The 20,622-nt window shown below is 47.9% G+C and overlaps 1 protein-coding gene across 1 annotated transcript in view; it reads left to right on the top strand.

The window, feature by feature from the left end:
• Positions 1 to 20,622, top strand: part of DRC11 (dynein regulatory complex subunit 11) — a 146,810-nt gene that overhangs the window by 41,239 nt on the left and 84,949 nt on the right. The window lies entirely within an intron of this gene.

The raw sequence follows: 20,622 nt of genomic DNA, 5'->3' as shown, positions 1-20,622 counted from the left end.
AGACAAATAAAAAGCAAATATTGTCTTTTGAAACATGAAACATGATCAGTCCTCAGGCTAAATTCCAATAGGACGTACAGTGACAACTTGGAAAAGTTACCAGAAGTTACAGTTAATACTGCTCCCACAATTTAGAATACGTATGCTGAGCTCGTTTAACCAATGCTCATAGTTGCCAAATTATACTCGGATTTGTTTTTTAAGTCAATTTTTAAATTACTTCAAAGTAATCCTGTTTTGCCAATGTTAGAAGTAGCACAGGCTTGTGTAGAAAATGTGCAAGTCAGGGAAGAGTGTAGAGAGGAAGATTAAAATCATCCCGATCTCGGCACGCTGAGGTCGTACTGTAAAAGTTCTCGGGAAATTTCCTTCTGTCTTTTTTCTCTCACATACGTATTTCATTTTGGTTTTATGAATCTTTTTTTTAATTTTTTAAAAGTTAACATTGGGTTTTCCCATGTCCTTAAAATATCTTCCAGAAGATGTTTTTAACAATTGCTTAGCATTCTACGGCATGCGTTTACTAGTGAGTGAATTGATTACTATCTTTAATGTTTTGTCAAGTTGATAGAAGAAAAATGCTCCTGCTAATCTTTCCATTTGCACCTGTCTTATTAAAGAGGGGGGCGCGGGGAGTGTGAAACTCTTTTGGGTTTTGTCAGTAACATCCCTTCTCTGAACGCCCTGTCCTATATGTTTCACTCTGTGACGTCATCTTTTTAAGTGCTTTCTAAAATGGAGTCATCTATGTTACTGATACTAAAGCTGTTTGGGACACATTATTACAATAATGACTTCTCAGTTGTCATTTGCTTTTGATTTTTTAACTGGCCTCTAAGAAAGCTAGAAAGAGAGAGGAAGAACGACACAGAAGGAGAGAAATCACACAGCCGTTAAGGACCCATTGCCAACGTTCTGTGCCCCTGGGTGCCTCTGAGCCCCACCCTGGCCACCTGTACCAGAATGTCACCACACCTGCCACCTGCAGTTGCTGTGGGTGGCTAATAAGACCGCACAGATGAACCACCTGGGCCCCATAAGTTTCTCATTGAGGTTACAAATATTATAGGTATCTTCCTACTTTAAATGAGATTTTCTCCAAATATCATTTTCTATTATTATTAGTTGTATATTTTACTTATAAATTTTTTTATTATCGAGGTATAGTTGACATAAAATATATTGGTTTCAGGCGTGTGACCTAGCGACTCGACAAGTCTGTACATTATGCGGCCCTCGCCACGAGGGTCGTCCCCATCTGTCCCCACCCAACGTTATTACAATACTACTCAGTGTGTTCTCCAGTCTGTTAGTTGAATATTTTGTATTTTTTAAATTTTATATTTTGTCTATATACTTGCACCATCAGCTAAGTGAACTCTCAGGTTATTTCTAGTGGTCCTTCAGTGGATTCTCTTGGATTTTCTTGACTACGCAGTCATGTTAAAAATGTGGCTGATACTCTCTCCCTGCCCCATAGTTACTCTTCCGGCTCCTTCCCTCCTGGTGGGGGGCGGGGGTGCAGGGGGAGGCTCCAGGCTTTCCACTCTGTTCACCTTAACACTCCCTCCCATGGTGTGTTTCCCTTCACTCACACTTAGGCTCCAGTTGCCAAGAATCTTCTGGATAATGAGGCAGTTGTGTTCATTGGGTCCTTTGTACAGGCTAAGTATTCAGAGTAGCTGTTTTTGTCAAATACTGAAACCTTGGAAACGTGATTTCAGTTGGTGGGTGCCTCAGTTGTTCCTCAAGGAAGCACCAGCTCCCTCCCCCCAACCTTCAGTCCCCCCTCATAGCCCCGAAATCCCACTCACACGTGGGCGCCCATTGTCCTAGCTCGCCGCTGGCCTCCGCTGTGATTAGAACCGTTTGCTACTGGATGCGTTCTGTGCATAGTCACCTAAAATAATAATAGTAACAGAGACTAGCACTTGCTGAGTGGCTATTTGGTACCAGGAATTCCAAGTACTTTACACGTCAATTTAAGCCGGGCATTGATACGCTATTGCTGCTGTACAGATCGCCACAAACTTGGTGGCTTAAACCAATGGAGATGTATTTTCTCCCAATTCTGGAAGTTGCAAGTGTGAAATCAAAGGTGTCGTCGGGCTGTGTGCCTGCCCCCACACTCCCCCGCCCCCGCCCAGGAGCTCTGAGGCAGAGTCCTCTTCTCGCCTCTAAGAGCCTCCGGGGACGGCCGCCGTTCCTTGGCTTGTGGCCGCATCCCTTCAATCTCTGCTGTGTGGCCACATGGCCTCGTCCTCTTCTGCGTGTCCCTAATCTCCCTGTGCTCCTCTCTCTGGAGGACACCTGTGATTGGGTTTACAGCCCACCCAGATAATCCAAGATAATGCCCCTGTCTCATGATCCTTAATTTAACCTTAATTTAACTTATTTCCATACAAGATAACATTTACAGGCTCCAGAGAGCAGGACACAGTATCTTTGGGGGCCATTATTCGGCTGACCACAGCCCTCAACAGCTCTGAGATAAGCGCTCTTCTTTTCGTCCTGTGGTAGCATTCCTGATGAAGGGCAGAACCACACAGGTTTGCTCTAGAACAGTGCTTTACTCTAGACCCCAAGCCACGTGTGGCTACTGAGCACTTGCAAGGTAATTAGGGAGGATCTGAATTTTTAATTTCATTCTATTCTAATTAATTTAGATTTAAGTTGAGACAGCCACATGGCACAAGTGGCTACCATGTTGGACAGCGCTAGCATGGGGACACGGTCTTCAGAAAATATCTTGCTACAATTGATATGTCTCTTGGCTTGGGACCTGTCATAAATGGTCATTGACATTTCAAAATCCACCAATAAGCTTTATTTTAAAGTATCATCAAGGGGTCTTAGAAGTGCCGTCCTCCAGCCCCTCAGGGTTGTGAGAACCCTGAAGCCCAGGGAGGCTTCCAGCCCACAGCCAGCCCTCGGGACAGTGGGCTCCTGTCACCGAAGATGCGGCTGTCTGCCTCACTCCCTCATGGGCATCAGGCCACCTGAAAACCAGGGCTGACCCCAGGCCTTCGGGTCTTGCAAGTTGTCCTGTTACGGAGCATTCCACTTCCTCCCCACCCACATTTTGTTACTCAGTGCGTGGAAACTATGCCTGACGTGCAGCTCACCCTTCAGCCCAGAGAGTAACGCCCGTAGATAGAGCCCTAGGATGGGCCCAGTGGCGCTTCTCAGACTCCTTTGAATCCACGTACTCTTAAGGAATCTGGAAGAGATATGAATTAGGTAGCCTTATTCCATTTTGCAAGGCAACACACAGTCCATCAGAAGGGATGGGCAAGAAGAAAGGCTCTAGGGGCTTGGGATGACCTTGGTCCTCAGCAGGGGGGGCCTGGCTGAGAATGTAGTAGAGCCACTGTCTCTAATTTTAATACATGATCTTATTCATGAGGAACATTTATATTATAAATCTCACACACACACACACACACGGGAGCTGAGCATGGGTTCAAATTGCAGCTCTAGGACTTACAGGCTGTGTGACATTGAGCCAGTTACTTAACCTCTCTGGGCCTCCACTTCCTCATCTTAAAATGAGGATCTTAATAATACCTGACCCACAGGTAGGATAACATCGACTAATTCATATAAAATCCGTGCAGCAATGTGTGGCACATGTTACACTCTCCATAATTATTTCAAGCATAGAGAAAGGCCATCATTTTCCAGACACAAAATTTGCAGTTTTCATTCCTAGGTGTGAGACCTTTATATTCCCAGCTGTAAGCACCTTTTCAAAATGCAGCATTGGGAATCTCCAGAAAGATAGACTGGCAGAGCAGGGAGAGGCAGGGCTTCCAGGGCTGGGGGTGGGGACAAAGCTGAGGGGATAATAACAGGGCAGGCAAACAAAAATTTGACAGTGTGGAATGTGTTCAGATCCCCAGGGCAGAGCGGTGACATGTCGACAGATCACCAGCAAATGTGCATTCTTTCTGGAAGACGTCTTGGAATGCTGTGTACTGGGGGCTTTGTTTGCTTGTTTCATTTTTTAAATTAGGATGTCATTGAAATGCAGTAAACTTCACCCTTTTGTGCACCTTTTGTCACTTTAAGGTACGTGGGCCCAGAGAGACTCTTCTCTCGCTCCCCCAGGGTATGCCAGTCTGGGCTCCAGGAACTCACACTGGAGGGGATTCTAGAACTGGGGTGACCATACTCACTGCCCAGCAGAGCCCCGGGCCGTGAGCAGAAATCCACTGAGGGTGAGTGGTTTGATGGAGGCAGAACGCCAGTCCCCCGCTGGCGTGGGAAAGTGGAGGGCTGTCCGGGCCTCACCCCACTCTGGCCTCCAGCGGTCCCCACCTGGTTGTCCTCAGCCCTCAGGCCCACACCAGCTTCCACCACGATTTACTCCTTCAGAAGCGTGTCCGTTCGTCTCAGCCCGTGTGGCTCTCCACTCTCTTACGAGAGAAACTGCACTAGGAGCTTGTGGGTGCTCTCCTGGGATCCCAGGGTCCACACCAGTGGCTCTCTCGGGGCCCACGGCTCAGGAGAGGCAGGGCTGGAATTCATACTCAGGTCTCTGGATTCCAAAAGCCACGATGCTCTCACACCACCAAGCCTGTCTCCTTGTTCTAAGCATTCCAGAAGCAGAAACCTTGTCCTGTGTTCAGTGTCATCTTGCAGGAAAAGATGGCATTTATCCAAGGCCACGGGGCTCCTTAGACACCACCTGGAAACCCAGGGCTTTCCTTCTTTCTGATTCCTTCTCTTTCCCCTCCTCCTAAACATCTGCACAATGAGCATGTGATGGTTCTGTGTAGGGAGAAGGAGAGAGAGGCACCAGTTATTTTCTAGATTTCAGAGTGGGCTCTGAGAAGCGAGAAGTTGGCTAAAACTTAGCTATTTACTGGCAGAACTGAAAGCCGGCTGCGTGAAGACTTGCAGAAATGTGAACGTCTTATAAAACCAGAACTGGTTTCAGGGCAGGGTTCAGAATTGGGGCCTCTAAGGACTTTTCAAGACATCAAAAAGAAATCACTAGAATGTACATGGCAGATCTCGTCTGGGTAGTAGGGCCCACAGCTGGTTCTTTCCTTTATACCCCTCCATGGAGTTGCCTGCATGGGGCAGGAATAACTTTCAGAACAGAAAAAAGTTTCTGGAGGACAGGGAAAGGGTTGGTCACACACAGGGAGATGCGTGAGGGGCTCTTTATTTTGACTTCAATCGTCAGTAAATCCTCAAGAGCAGCTGTGGTCTGGAAAGGAGACGGGAACACGTGTAGGTTACTCAGACTGGGAGGCAAATAACTTTTCTGCCATCTGTTTTGGTGGAAAATATATCAGGTTGAGCACGGGACTTAAGAAGAGGTGGGATGAGAACTTAAGTGCCCGGCATTACCCACCGAGGCCTCGGGGACAGGTGCACCCCCCGCGTGAAATCACACGTATTGTACCAGCCGTCACGCTAAATCAGGTTAAGAGCACCCAGCAGCCAGGGGCTCTCGCCGTCTATGCAGGTGCCAAGTCATGTTGAAAGACAGGCCCTGAGGCTCTTTTGTGAATGCAGCGGCCAGAAGCCCTTTCCATGTGCCGGGGACGACTCTGGCTTGCACCCTCCACTCTGCTGTGTTTCTCTGCCTGTACCGCTGGACCACAAGTTTTGGGGGGCGGGATAGTGATGTCTTCCTCTGGTCCTTTCCCGACCAAGCCTGTTAGAACACAGGCTGCTGGGCCGCAACCCCAGAAGGTCTCGGGTGGGAAGGTCTTGGGTGGGAACTGAGAGTCTGCATTTTTTTTTTAATTTTAATCACCTTCCACTCTTTTTACTTTATTACTTTGTGGGGGGGGGGATAAAAACACTTAAGATAGGGTCTACCCTCTTAGCAAACATTCAAGTATACAATGTGGCATTGTTAACCGAAAGCATACAGCTAGACCTCTAGCAGGTGCTCGACCATACAACCGAACTTTGTACCCTTTGACTAATAGCCACCCCGGTCCTCCCTACCCCCCACCCCTGACAACCACCATTCAACACTCACAATAGTTCACTGCACCTGTGATCTCAGCTATGTGCGTTTTCCACACACAGAGCACTTTTCCTCGCCACCAGCCGGGTGCCCCCTAATTCAGCACAGCTCCAACACGAACCAGAGACCGCGCCGGACCCTGCAGATGAAGGGCCCCGTCCTGCAAGACTGCTCCCACTGCAGATGCCAGTCACGAGTCTCAGGCTGTCCCCTGTACTTCCGATAGATCAGCTATAAATTGGGGTTCCCAAGACTCCCTCCTTGGGTTCAGTAATTGGCTAAAATGGCTCACAGAACTCAGGGAAACATGTGTAGCAGTCTATTATGAAAGGAGACAGGTGAACATCCGGATGCACGAGATGCGGAGGGCCAGGTGTGGGGGAGGGGCGCCACCCTCCCAGCACCTGCGCGTGTTTCCCACCCCGGAATATCTCCAAACCCTGTGCTTTGGGGTGTCTGTGGAGGCTCCATCACGTAGGGATGATTGATCGTTAACTCAGTTTCCATCCCTTCTCTGCTTTCTGGGGAACAGAGAGTGGAACTGAAAGTTCCAAGCTTCACATGGCTCCGTCTTCCTCGGGGCGAGCCCCCCCCCCCATTCAGCAGCCCACCAGACATCATTTCAGGGGAACAAAAGATGCTCCTATCACCCAGGGATTTACGAGCCCCTGTGTGAGGAAGAGGGGTCAAAGAACAAATACGAAAACGAAGGAGGCTCCTAATGCTCTAATCACTTAGGAAATGACAAGGGTTTTAGGCGTCTGTGCCAGGAGCAAGGGCAGAGACCAATATATCTATATTTTCTATTATCTCAGTGTGCCTACAACTCTGAGGTCCTCAGTTCGTTACCTTTGGGAATACACCCAAAAGTGAGAAAGTGTTTTCATAATGGCTGCACCAATTCACATTCCCACTAACAGTGCACGAGTGTTCCCTCTTCTCATTATTTTTCATCTCCGATACTAGGCATGCTGACAGGTGTGAGGTGATAGCTCGTTGTGGTTTTGATTTGCATTTCCCCGATGATGAGTGATGTTGGGCGTCTTTTCATATACCTATTAGCCCTTTGTATGTCTTTGTTTGAGAAATGTCTATTCAGTTCCTTTGCTGTTTTTTTAATCAGGTTTTTTTTTTATATATGGAGTTTTAGGAGTTCTTCATGTATTTTAGATGTTAATCCTTGGTCAGATATGTGGCTCGCAAGTATTTGTCCCATGTTGTAGGCTGCCTTTTCATTTTGTTGATTGTTTCCTTTGCTGTTCAAGAGCTTTTTTGTTTAATATCACCTCACGTGTCTAGTTTTGCCTTTGTTGCCTGCATTTTTGGCGTAGACTTTGAGTTTCCAGCAAGCTCTGTGGTGACGCTGTTGCCCCTGCTCCTGGGACTGTACTTTGCGTAGCCCTGGGCCAGGTTAGTGCCACACTTGCACCCCGTCTAGGGAAGGGGACTGCGTAGGGAACCGCCTGAAAGAGCGGCAGAGCACTTCTGAAAAAATTTAAACCAGTATTATCCTGGAAATGTGAAAGCCTGCGGATCTGCTGACTGAGGTCACTAACTGGGAAAGCCAGATGACTTTGGAGCCGTCCGTTTTCTAGAGCTTGATGTGCCGTGACCGAGGACAGGCTGAGTGTTCTTTGGATAGAGAGCCCTTCGGTTTGTTTTAGCTAGCGCTCAGTTCCGGTGCCCTGGGGTGACATATGGCAACATGTATGTGAAATTATCCTGCCTTTGTGCTTCACTAATCTGTATTCGCCACTTGACCAAGGAAGGTCAGAGAATCTTCAAAATTAACCTTTATGCCCTAAAGCTGCCCTTTTCTGTAATTCGTTCTGTTGCTGTCTATAACTGATGATTTATTTTTAAAAGTGGCACCTAAGAAATGAGTTTAAAACATAGACATCTGACTCTTTTGATAACTTACACTTTTGCTCCTACGGCTACCCTCCGAGGCTTCCTGGAGCCTTGAGATAGACAAGGGAATGCCTCGCTCCTTAAATGAGGAAAGGTTGGCGGGTGAACGACGCTGGGGTTTTGAAGTAGGAGGGTGTGGACAGAAACAGACGGCAGCCTATTGGAACGGGAAATCTCTGCATTCCTTCCTAGAGTGATCTTGCCTAGGTACCCATTTTTCTTTACAAATCACTATTTAAGACAGAAAGGTGAAAGCAAGCTGTGTGTGTCATTTTCTCAACTGAAGAGTAACCAAAATCAGAATAGTAAATTACGCGATCACTAACATATTGTTTCTTTTAATAAAGTAAGAATGGGCAGAGGGTAAGGCAGGGAGGTTCCCATAGGATTCAAGCATGAGCAAAGGTATTACTTTCAAACCAAGAAGAAAGCTTCCATCTTGAACGATAACTGCTTATGATATCCGACTAATAAGTAGAAACATCAATGAATAAATCAGATTCTGTAGTGTGCCACTATGAAACTGCCTTGCTTTGCACACTCCTTTTTCCTCCTCTCCTTTGAGACGTGCCGAGCCCCTCAGTTTCCCGAGGAGGGCTGTGGTAATTAAGTCCATGTGCAACCAATTGCCTTTATTGAGTGTAAGTGAATTTATAGGCAGCAAGTGACACTTTTGGAGGCTTCTGTGCAGTGGCACAAGCTACTTTCTTTAGAACACAGGGGAAATTTACGAGCCTGCTGACATTAATGGAGGTAGCTGGATGACTTGGCGGGGGGGACCGGCCGGAAGCCCCTCCATCCATATATTTTCCATACTTGATGAAACACAGATAAATCTCTGTCCTGGGAGTCTGAAATGGTGGGACCCGTTGAAGCAGTGTCAGACCTCAAGGGAAATATTTATCATTTTAGTAGTTCTGCTTTCTAAATCACCGCAAACTCTAGAGCTGGTCATTTTCACGTTTGTGCAAGACTTTTTGACAATATGCGTAAATTTTAATAGGCCCTCACTTTACCAAGCGTTCCGTACCTTACTTTCACTAACTGAAAGGTATAATAAGGCACGGGTGTTTTTCTCCTCAAGCTTCCTCAATAAAAGCGTATAAAGTCGGATGGCTATGTAAAATATATTTTTATAAGAAAGTAACATTAATCATGGAGTAGATTCTGTAAGAAGCTAACATTGCCTTTCCCCGCCAGCTTCCGTCACGTATAAATCATACAGTTTCTAGAGCTGAAAGGAACTTTAGAAATGATCTAATAGGCACGCCATACTTATTTTTTAACAACTGAAGGCATAAACCTCGTTCGACTACACCATGTGGCCGAGGAAGGAGAGATAGGTGCCCACCGTGACAGAGTGCTTTGCTCGGCCACACAGCTATCTAGCACCGCGGCCCGGCCTGCTTCATTTCCAGGAAACGGCTATCTTCGCCATGCATCTAGCCACCAGATGCTTCTTTACCGTGTCTAAAGCTTTATTTTACGTTTTTATTACTCTAACCTCAACTAACCATTGCTTCCCGTCACCATAGGCTCAGTCCACGGGGGTCCTGAAGGTTCTGGAAGCTGCTCCGGGTCGGGCTCTGCAGGGCCAAGTCACTGAAACTTGCCAAGCCTCAGTTTTCTCCGAAAACCACTGACAACAATAGGAGTATCTAACTCGTAGGACCGTTGGAAGCAGTATACAGGGTGACGGTATTGAGTTCTGAGTACATAAGTGTTAATAATGAACACACTACTATGGAAGGTTCTTTGAAACTCATTTCAATGTTTACTAGGTCAGGTTATCCAAAAATTACACTGCATTTTCAAGGACCGTAGGTCGTCACGTTGAAGATGTTCAGGGCACAGGCAAGAAGCAGCAGCCGACGTGGGGAATGGACCTGTCAGCTGGGAGCCGAGGACATCGTCCTTTCCAGCTAGAAGCCCATCAGACTTGAAGTAGTCTCCCCTGGTTCCACGAAATCATCAGCTCTGTACAACAAACGCCCTATCTTGAGACTGACTTTGTTTACACCATACAGTGGGCAGCGCAATCATCTGAAAAGAGAGGGAAACATCCTGGACAGGAAGAGCTGATAGAAACTACCCACACATGCTGCTGGCCCCTCCTGTTCTATCCCACCTCGGACAACGGGAGGCCCAGGGCCCAGGCCTGCATTCCCGACCCTTCTCTGTCTCCCCCACAATCTCGTCTGGGTACATGGCTTTCCGTCGCATCCAGCCGTCGTTGACTTCCAAATGTGAGTCCCTAGCCCCGAGAGAGAGGCATGGAGATCCGGAGGTCCACTCGGAATCACTCAGATGTCCGGGGGAATCTCCTAGGCTCTGTATGTCCAGATCCTCATTCCCTCGAAGCTGCCCCACACAGCCTTTCCCATCCCAGCAGATGGAGAACCGCCCCCCTCCCCGCCAGTCACAGCCACAACCCTGACTCCTCTCCTCTCAGCCCAACTTCTAGTCTGCCAGAAAATTCCATCGGCTTTACCTTCAGAATATGCCCCAAACCCGCTCACTTCTCAGGCCTCCGTCTTCGCTGCCACTGGGTCTGGTCTGAGCCACATCAGCCCCAACCAACCTAGACTGCGTGGCCTCCTAACTCATCCCTGCAATCACCCTTGCCCCCCCAGATCTGTTACAGCATGTGACTGCTGCTAACCTATCCCTCGGGCTTACAGACTTAGAGGCCGAAAACCATACCCATTGGGGGGTCTCACCCTGGCAGTGGATAAGGAGTCTGGGCTTAGCTGCATGCTCTGTTCAGGGTCCCGCAAGGCTGCAGACAAGGTCTCGTCAGTTTTCAAGCCCTGTGGCTGCCAGCAGCACGCAGTTCCTTGTGGGCTCGGTGCTTGCTGGCTGCTGGCTGGAGTCACCCCCAGCTCCTGGCTAGGTGGGCCTCCCAGCCTGGCAGCGGGCCCCATCAAGGCCAGCAAGGGAGAGAGTCTGGGAGCAAGGTGGCAGTTACAATTGCCTAGAACAATCAGGGAAGTGACATCCGGTCACCATGCTTGCTGTATTCTGTTGGTTCCAAGCCAACCACCAGTCCCACCCACACTCAAGGGGAAGGAAACACACAGTGGCATGAACGCAGGGGCTGCGTACAGTCTGTCCACCGCAGAGAGGAAGAAACGTCCTTTAAAACCCTCAGGCGGGTCATGACCCTGCAGCGGCTTCCTTTGCACTCCTGGCCTCACTGTCCTGCGGCATTGACCCCAGCCCGCTGCTCCCAGACGGCCAGATCAGCCCAGGGACACCTCCCTCCCCAGAACAGGTGCTGTGAGGACTCCGCAGGAGCCCCCTCCCCAGGAATTCTCGCTCCCAGACCTGTCCCAGCAGGATCAGGGAGAAGGGAAGTTAGAGGCAGGCGATTATGGTGCTGGGTCCTTATTCTCTAGGGTTTTTTTTTTTTAATTACATGTTGTGATTTTCTTGTTGCTGTCCATCTCCAACCTGTTTGTGTGTTGACTTTTGTCTCTGGCTCAGTTGTTATTTCAGAGAGTACTTTTAGATTTCCAAGTGGCTCGAAATCAGACCACTAGTGTTTATTCCCACAGACATAAACAGTAAAGTGGTAGGAAAATTCAATGTTATGTGTACCAATAAAAGCAATATGACCATCTCAACTCATGCAGAAAAGCCATTTCATAGCATCAAATACCCACTTCTTATTTTAAAATTTAAAAATGGAAAGGCAAGGATTAATTCTTGGCATAATGAAGTGTAAGCTGAATAAAAACAAAGACTTTTATATCTTCTGTTTACTGCTTTTCCCCAGTGCCTTGAACAGTGTCTGGCACCTAGTAGACACTCAATAAATAAGCTCCGAATCAGTGAATGAATGAGTAAATGAATGAATGAAACATCCAGTATTTTTTAAAACAAGAGAAAGCCCTGCACTTAATGAAGAAACACTTTAGGCCTTCCCACAAAAGGAAAGGACAGTATGAATGGCTTTTGCCCCTAATAATAATGTATGCCATAACAGAAATTATTTGCAATAGGATGATATGAGAAAGAAATGAGAATACATATCTTAAAGAAAGTGGCAAGATGTATTTTTTAAATCAATGCTAACGATGAAAGAAAAATATGTGAAAATTTAAGAAGTCCATAAATGTTAAAAGGATGGAACAAAAAGAGACTTGAATAAATGGCCAGATAGACCACGTTCCTGGTTAAATGGAAAGAGGACATGTTTGCTCTAGATAATTTATCGAGAGAGCGCTATTCCAATTAAAATCCCAACAGGATTATTTATTGAACTTGAAAGCATAATTATTAAAGCCATTAGGATTAAAACAAAAAGAGAAGAACAACAGGAAGGACAAATGACATTGTGTTTTCAAGTATATTATAAAGAAAAATAAGGCAAACGCATTATACTGATATGAAAGCATAAAAACGTAGATCAGTGGAGCCAAGTAGAGAGCCCAGGCACTGCCAAACAGATGGAAATAAATAGTGTATGATAAATTAAATGAAAAGAAGTCAGGAATACAAACAACATAGTTGCAATAACTACATTGATTTAATTATTAAGGCCAACAAAGAGTAGAAAGCAGAATGGAGAATTTAGCCCTCCTAGAGACAGGTCACAATTTTCTAACTTACAGAAACAAAAATATTGTCAAAAAATATTAGACTGATTCTACTGTAAAATTAACAAAGTCTGTATAAAAATCAAACCCTAAGGGGCGCCTGAGTGGCACAGCGGTTAAGCATCTGCCTTCGGCTCAGGGCGTGATCCCGGCGTTCTGGGTTCGAGCCCCACATCAGGCTCCTCCGCTATGAGCCTGCTTCTTCCTCTCCCACTTCCCCTGCTTGTGTTCCCTCTCTCGCTGGCTGTCTCTATCTCTGTCGAATAAATAAATAAAATCTTTAAAAAAAAAAATCAAACCCTAAAATAAGACATAAGAGGAAACCAACCAAATATGACATTTGTTTTTATCGTAATTTATTTTAGCTTATTGTTTTATTTAATTATCAACATAATTTCCATATGCTATAGCAAGGAGAGCAGTGCTAAAAGGTACAGGGAAGAGCTCGTTGGCCTTCCTCCGTCCATCCCCAGAGCTGTGCATGACCCCAGCTGCACCTTGCCGTGTCACTGTTCACTGGTCTCCATGCACCTGCAGACAGAAACACACATCCATGAGGCTCTCCTCCTCCCTCTTCCCTCTATAATGCACATCACTTCCCAGCCTGTTCTTCTCCTTGATATTCCACCAACATCCCCGCTATTCCTATAGAGCAGATTAGTGTTTGTGAGAGCTGAATTTATTCATCCACACGAGTGTTTACGAAGTGCCCGCAGTGAACAGGTAAAGAAGAACAGACGAAGTCAGGGGCAGAAGCTGAGTCCCACCGCGAGGCTTTACCATAATATAGAAGCATTCCCCAGTGGGCGATTATTTGTGAGATTTTATTACAGTTTTTATTATTTACAGTTTTTGCTAGTACGCACAGCGCATCACAGAGTTACCTCTGCTTTCATTTCTGTGAGGATTCGTTAAACAGTGGAACTGTTGGGGCAAATAATGTAGAAGGTGTTTAGAGCCCAGAGGACAGCAAAAGTAGTAGGAATCCCTTGTCTAAGGACTCATGCAAACGCAGCAGTGGCTGTGATGAGCGGGGGCGCCCTGGGCACTCGGGCAGAAGTCCAAACCGGAATCCGGGCTCTTCCGGTAAGGAACTGTTTGCCTTCGGATGAGTTACTTAAACTCCCAACTTTCCAGATGTCCTCCTTTGCAAAATGGAGAGAAATGCTCATCTCGCAGAATTTCTGTGAGGAAGAAATGAGAAACTACTTTGCGAAAAGCATGTGTGAAAATGCGTTGTAAGCATTCGTGAAACAAGCATATGAGCTGTTAGAATTTCTGCTACACGAGTCGATCCAAGGAACGAGGAGACACAGATGCACGGGGCACGTCGCGAAGTGTCAACCTCACGAGAGCCAAAGAAACTCAAATTCACATCTGGCTTCCATTTTACCCTCACACAGGTCACAACCCATCCAGGCAATGACAGAGGCATCAGAGGAAGGGGAGCACTAAGGTATTGGCACAACAGGTGATTGGGTTGCCAGAAAAGCCACGCCCCGCCCCCAACAGAAGGAGCAGCCGGAGTCAGGCTCGGGTCTCCTTTCTCGGCTCTTCACCCAGGGCTTTCTGTCAGCTTGTAGGTCTCTGGAGATCTTCCGGAAAACGACATACATCCAGGAGGGGAGCACGCCCCAAGCCCTGGAGTAATCTCACTGCTAAAATTCAGCATGAGGAAATACTTTAAAAAGTATTTGTAAGATCTGTCAGGATACATCCTGTGGTTATTTCAGATATGGAAATAACCACCCAAATGTCCTGGAACAGGGGCTGAGACAATAGCTCACGGATCACTTTTTCTCAACACGCTGGGCTCTGGGCTGACAAAAGATCTTTTTCCATTTCCTGGTGTGGGAAGACAGACTGCGGAGGGAAAGCAGAGCCCTGTGGCGTGTGTGGGTGTGAATGCTCTTCTTTCAGGACGGGACAGGGGGCTTTGCGCAGTGTGCCACCCTCACCCTGCCTCCCCCTGGACAACAACCGCTTGCCCTCCAGGGCCGGTGGTTATACCGAATTGTAACTCTTCCCACTGAAGATAAGGAGACACAGGCGGCCCGCGGGGAGTCTCTGACTTTCCCGAACAGCTGCCGTTAGCAGGAGATGCCCGTGAAGTGTGAGCTCAGGTGACCTGAACTGGGTTAGGTCAGGTGCATGGCAGCTCCAGACAGGCCAGGTCGGCACTTTGGCGTCCAAGAAGCAGTTTCTCTGCCCCGGTTCCAGCCGCTGCCTCCAGACTGTGGAGCCCTGGTGGAAACAGATTTCAGGCACAGTAAGGAAATGGCAACACCATTGCCTGAGTCACCCAGATACCAGGCAAACACTATTTGTACAAAATAAAATATGGGGTACTTCCCACTTCCCCCGTGGAGTTGGAGAGTGGGCAGGAGGGGCCGCTAGCCTCGGGCAGAATGCGGGCTTGGGTTCCATGTGCCTCAGGCAGGAGCTCCTCTTGGCCATCTCTGTAGGGCCCAAGACAAGGATTGGAAGAGGGATCATGGACCAAGGATTGGGGTGGGGGTGGGGAAGAACCAAGTGAGAACAGGTTAGGACCAAACCGTGGGATCGCTTGACACCCGTGAAACCCACCCGGAAGCTCAGTCAGGTGCCAAGACTTAGGAATATCTGATGAATCCAGTCTTCTCAAGCTGCATATCCACCTCTCAGGCTTTGTGTTCTCAGATGGTTTTCCCCTTTCTTGCTTCTCCTTTTCCATCTTGTTCTGTAGACTTAGTGAAATGAGGGAGCCGTCCCATGCACGGTCCAGGAGATCTTTCATGCAGCCACGTGCCGAGTTCCATTTGCTGCATGACTTGCTCCGTAGGTGGTCGGCGCCGGGCTGAAGCACCTGCCTTGACCTTGACTGTTGCAGCGACTGGAGGACAAACGAAGTTGGGGTGGGGGAGGGGCGTCCAGGAATGGCATCGCGGTTCAAGCTGCGCATTAACTTGGCACATCAGCAAAACGATGACATTTCAGAGAGAATCAAATGTCTTTGGAATCAAGATTCAAAGTAGGATTGAGGGAAAGCTGTGATTTCAGTAATTATGCACAGAGGCAGCGTATTTAACGTAATCATTTTGCAGGCACTGTTGTGTTAAAATTTAAGTAGAGAAGATCCCCGCATCCATTAAAGGATTTTCCAAACTGCAAAGAGAAGCCGAAGTAATTATCCCAAAACATCCCCGTTCTTCTCTACCCCGGATATACCTACCTCAGCAAGGCCTTCGGCCGTCAGATAGGAGGACACATATTTTATTTGGCCAAAAATTTTATTTTATGCAAGATAGGCAGGGAAGACCTCTGATACGATGACATTTGAGCGTGTGCTATCTCTGTGGACGAGCATGTCTCTGCGGAGGGAGAATCCAGGTAGACCGAGGAGCAGCTGGAAACGGGTGAGCAGGAGGAAGGTGGTGGGGGTCAAGCGGGGAGGTGGCTGGGGAGTGTTCCGAAGGCCATTGCAAGTAGAGGAACCATGTCATTTAATGTCCAAACCAGGACACTTAAGAGTGAACGGGGGTGCATTATTAATTGCATATGAATGAGACGTGAGAAGGGACATAAGTTAACCTAATTATATGGACATTGGTTTCACTTTGAGAGAGTTGGCCGACTTTCGAGCGGAGACAGGACGTGATACGGCTTCTGTTTTGAAAGGATCACTCTGGCTGCTGCGAGGAGTATAGTGGGAACAGGAGCAGCGGGGGCAGCAAGAACCAGTTCCTTGTAGGAAGGCACGTAGGGATGGTAGTGGCTGCGAACAGTGCAAGCCATGAGAGGTGGTCAGACTGCAGGTGTGGTCGGAAGGTAAAGCCAGCAGGGTTGGTGGAAGGACTGAACAGAGGTATGAGAGAGGAGAGCACGCCAGCGGGAGTCTAGGTTTTTGCCCCAGGGGCAACTGAAAGGAGAGTTCCCATTTTCTGAAGGGGGGAAATGCAAGAGGAGGAGGAGGTTGGGGGGACAAGGTGAAAACAAGGGCTGAGTCTGGGCCATCTGAACCTGAAGAGCTCACGGCACTTTGGAGGGGGTACTGGGCAGGCCATTGAATGTAGGTCTGCAGCCCAGGGGACAGACGAGCAGGAGACTGGGGGCTGGGAGAGGTGAAGCCCACGGTGCTATTTGAAGCCACGAAACTGGATGAGACCCTGATGGGTGTGCACAGAAAAGAGCCTAGGGAGGGAGCCCTGGGTCCCCCAGCACCCACAGGTGGGAAGACAGGGAGGCCCTGGCCCAGAAGACTAAGCAGGTGGTCAGCTGGGGCAGAGAGCACGGAGGAAATCCAATTAACACTTCATTTCAGAAGGAATGGACAGTGGAGAGCTCAAATATGATTATAGGCCATGCAATCTGAGCTCCTCCTGTGTGAAGCTGAGGAGGGGGGGCAGAAATGCCAGAGGAGGGGTGAGAGAGGCAGGAGGAAGCCAAGAAAGAGAATCTTCCAAAAAAGAGGACTTGGCCATCTAAGAGATGCAGAGAGAGAGGAATGGAGTTGTAAAACACCCGCAGAAGTCAGCAACAGCAAACTCATCGCCAAATGCATGGATTAGCTTCCTTGGGTGACCGTAACAAGGACCATCACAGGGCAGCTGAAACAGCTGGAATTCACTCGCTCACAGTCTGGGGCTCCAAGTCCAAGACCTCCATGGTGTCAGCCGGGTTGGTTCCTGCACGGGCTGAGGGAAAGCTGTTCCAGGCCTCTCTCTTAACGTGTGGACAGCCGTCTTCTCCCTGTGTCCTCACGTGGTCCTTGCTCTGTGCATGTGTGTCCTGGGGTGCGAATTTCCTCTTTTTATAAAGACACTAGTTGTATTGGACTTGAGCCCACCCTACTCCATCCAGTATGACCTCCTCTCAACTAATGCTATCTGCAATGGCCCTATTTCCCAATAAGGCCACATTCTGAGGTCCTGGGGGTTAGGACCAGGCTGGCCCATCCTGGAGAGCGGTGGTCCCTTCCTCCAGTGAAGAGAGGGCACCAGCCATCTCTGCCTGATGACAGCTCCCCACTCTCCTCCCCCAGGACACATTGAGGCAATTGGTAGCAGAGTCCTGGGGAGGGGTGTGTAAGAGAATTTTCCAGACCAAGAGCCCATCATGTTGCAATTCCCACTTTTTGAATAATATCAATGTTCCCACCATGTGTCAGCCCTAAGCACAGCGTGGGTTTTCCGGATGGGGGCCCGGATGAGCACCAGTGGTGTCCAGACACCATGGGTGGTGGGCATACACCATGTCTGTGTCCAGGTGAAAGGACCGCCTCCGCCCCGGAGATGCGGGGACCGCGGAGAAGGCGAAGACAGGAATGACATGCCTGTGGGGGAGCAGAGTCCAACAGAAACCAGATACGTTGTTTCCACTTGTAGTCTTTCCTGACACCATGTCATTGGAGATCCTCGGTTACTCCCCCAGAAGTCCCCAGATGGGCTGCCCCCTGCAGCCGATGCTGTCAGCCCCCAGCTGTTTCTGCCAGGAACACGGTGGGAGCCAACATATTCTCTCCACTCGTCCCCAAGTCTAAGCCATCGGACGGCTGCAGGTTGTACAGCTCACAGGGCGCTGAGTCCAAGCGCCAAACCCTCGTCACCTCGCAGCCTCCTTATCCTGAGCGGCAGGGGAGGTCAGGCGTGTCCGGCTCGGAGCACCCTGACTCGGGAGAGTAAGGCCACGTCCCCATCACAGCCACCGCACGCAACTGAAAATGCAAGGGTGAAACCCAGCAGCCAAGGAAACGTAAAATGAAATTCAAACCGTGTGTTCTAGTCTCAGCGTGCTCTCGGTGACCAAGGCACAGGGATGGGGCTGAGGAGAGAAGCCCAATCAGTGCAAACCCAGGGCACACTTGGAATAGCCCAAACCAGGGAAGCAACTGCTGTGGGGACAGCGGACTCCTTGCTGAGGGAGGGAGAACATGGGGTAGCGTGAGCACGGGGAAGCGTGTGTGTGCACGTGAGTGCATGTGTGCATATGTGTGCGTGCATGCGTGTGTGTGTGCGTGCGTGTGCACATGTGTGTGCTCGCACGTGTGTGTGTATATGCGTGCATGCGTGCATGTGCGGAGTGAGACAAACCTAGCAGGCTACACTGTCATCTTCAGATACGAATTTTAAAATAGATCTTTTAAATGTGTGCCCTACAACAGTTTCTGTGTTATTTAAGGTCCAGACACCCAATTTCAGATTATCATGAATTATTTAAACTAATGTGACTAAAAAAACTAAATATGTTCTTTTACATATTAAAAATAACTATAGTTAATACTATTTTTGCAAAAAAAGTGCTATGAACAATGCAGTATTTTTAAATCTTACTATGACAATGGATGTGTAATATAATTAAGAATTCTACTTTAGAAATGGCACATGTCAATCCTTTTGGGTTTAGTTTATTAAGTTTCTAGGTTTGTTCTGTGTCCTCAAAAACACTCAAGGTTTAAAGTGAGGAAATAAGGTGAGACGATGGAGCTCCCTGTGAAGGTGGCTGTCGGGGGAATGGGTGAGTGGGTGCACAGAAGAGAGGGTGCTAGAACTTTCGGTCCAAGTGTATTCACAGTTCTTATCCAAGGCCTGTCAAGGCCAAGGGATGCACAGAACAAGACAGACTGTGGTCAGGCAGCCTAATGAGCCTCAAGATTTGAGCCTTGTGGACAAGCAGTGTCTGAGATCAACTATATGTACTAGCCTTGTGATTGTGAAAGCTGAGGGCATCCGGGCAAGGGCTGACACTTTAATCTTCAGATCACTCTCTCCTGTCACTGAATCCAGAATCTAGTTGGGACTAATCAGGTGTTTGTTGATTGATTATATGGTTGGATGGATGGATGGATGGATGGATGGATGGATGGATGGACAGACCAGCAGACAGATGGATGGATGGTTAGATGGATGAATGGACGGACGGACGGATGGACGGATGGCTGGGTGGATAGATAGGTGGTTGGGTAACTGAGTGCATGACGCTACCAAAGTAGCTGCAATGACGGCAGCTCCGTTGACAGAATGGCACACTTAGTGTGTGATCTCCTCCGTTGTCCTTGTCCCTGCATTTGTCCCCACAAACCCCATTGTGTTCAGTTCCTTTCAAAGCAACGCTGAGGAGGTGAGTCACGTTGCTACCGAATGAGCCCACAGGAAAGGTTCGAGAGACCTGAGATACTTTGTCCAGACAATGATGTGACTATTTTAAACTGTTTCCAGAGCGATCCCATGGAAACAATGGGGCCTCCGCAGGCAGGGCGTGCTGGCACCTCGGCACGAACCCAGCAGTGGCCCCAACCCGGAATCACCACCATGCATCAGCCTCAAAACGAAGTTTCATTTAATAATATTCTTGAGGACACTGTACAAAATAACTGTAGTAAGACCTGACCCTTGACTACACAGCGTTTTACTCTTCCGTGTGACAAAATCGGGAGTGCCGCCCTGGGCGGCCGTGAGGAAGCAGCGCTGTGAGGTCATCTGCCTGCCACCGAACCAGCCACTTTCCATGGAACGCCATTTTTAATCGAGAAAATGACAAACTTTGGCTTTTGAGAGACATTGTCTCAAAAATGAACCAAATGAGCCCGAAAGGAAAGCTCTGACCTAGCAAAAATTAAAATTTTGGAAATCTCATAATCACCTCTGTGAGCCTGAGAGCTTCCCGTTACTTGGAGTTTGGGTTTGGAGACCAGTGAAGTTTTTGATGAATGTGATTTTGATATGATGAAATGTGTCCAATGTGAGGGCAGATGCTCTTCCCAAACTTCAACCGAGACAGGACACTGCAGCAGAACGAGTACAGAAGCGCGTACGAGCACGCGGCTACCTTCCTTCAAGCCAGACTTCAAGAAGATTTCAACGATGCAGAACAGGAACGCTCTTCTCACTACCTTTTTTTTTTTTTTTGAAAATATACTAAAAATGTTATTTATGTGAACATATAATGAGTTTATTATTGTTATTTTTAAGTGAATTTAAAATGCATGTTTTAGAAATTTCCCGGTCTTAATATTTATTACAGGAAATATCAATAGTTATAACTCACATAAACAAAAGCTCCCTGAGATATTCAAAGATTATCAAGAGTGTAAAGGGCTCCGAAGGTCAAAAGTTTGAGAACCACTGCTGTGGACTCATCTTA

This window comes from Ursus americanus, chromosome 1, assembly GCF_024610735.1.
Source record: "Ursus americanus isolate L20-20 chromosome 1, mUrsAme1.1.p, whole genome shotgun sequence".
In the NCBI taxonomy this organism is placed as follows: Eukaryota; Metazoa; Chordata; class Mammalia; order Carnivora; family Ursidae; genus Ursus; species Ursus americanus.
The sequence above is the reverse complement of the archived record's forward strand: the minus strand, read 5'-3'. Positions and strand labels throughout refer to the sequence as shown.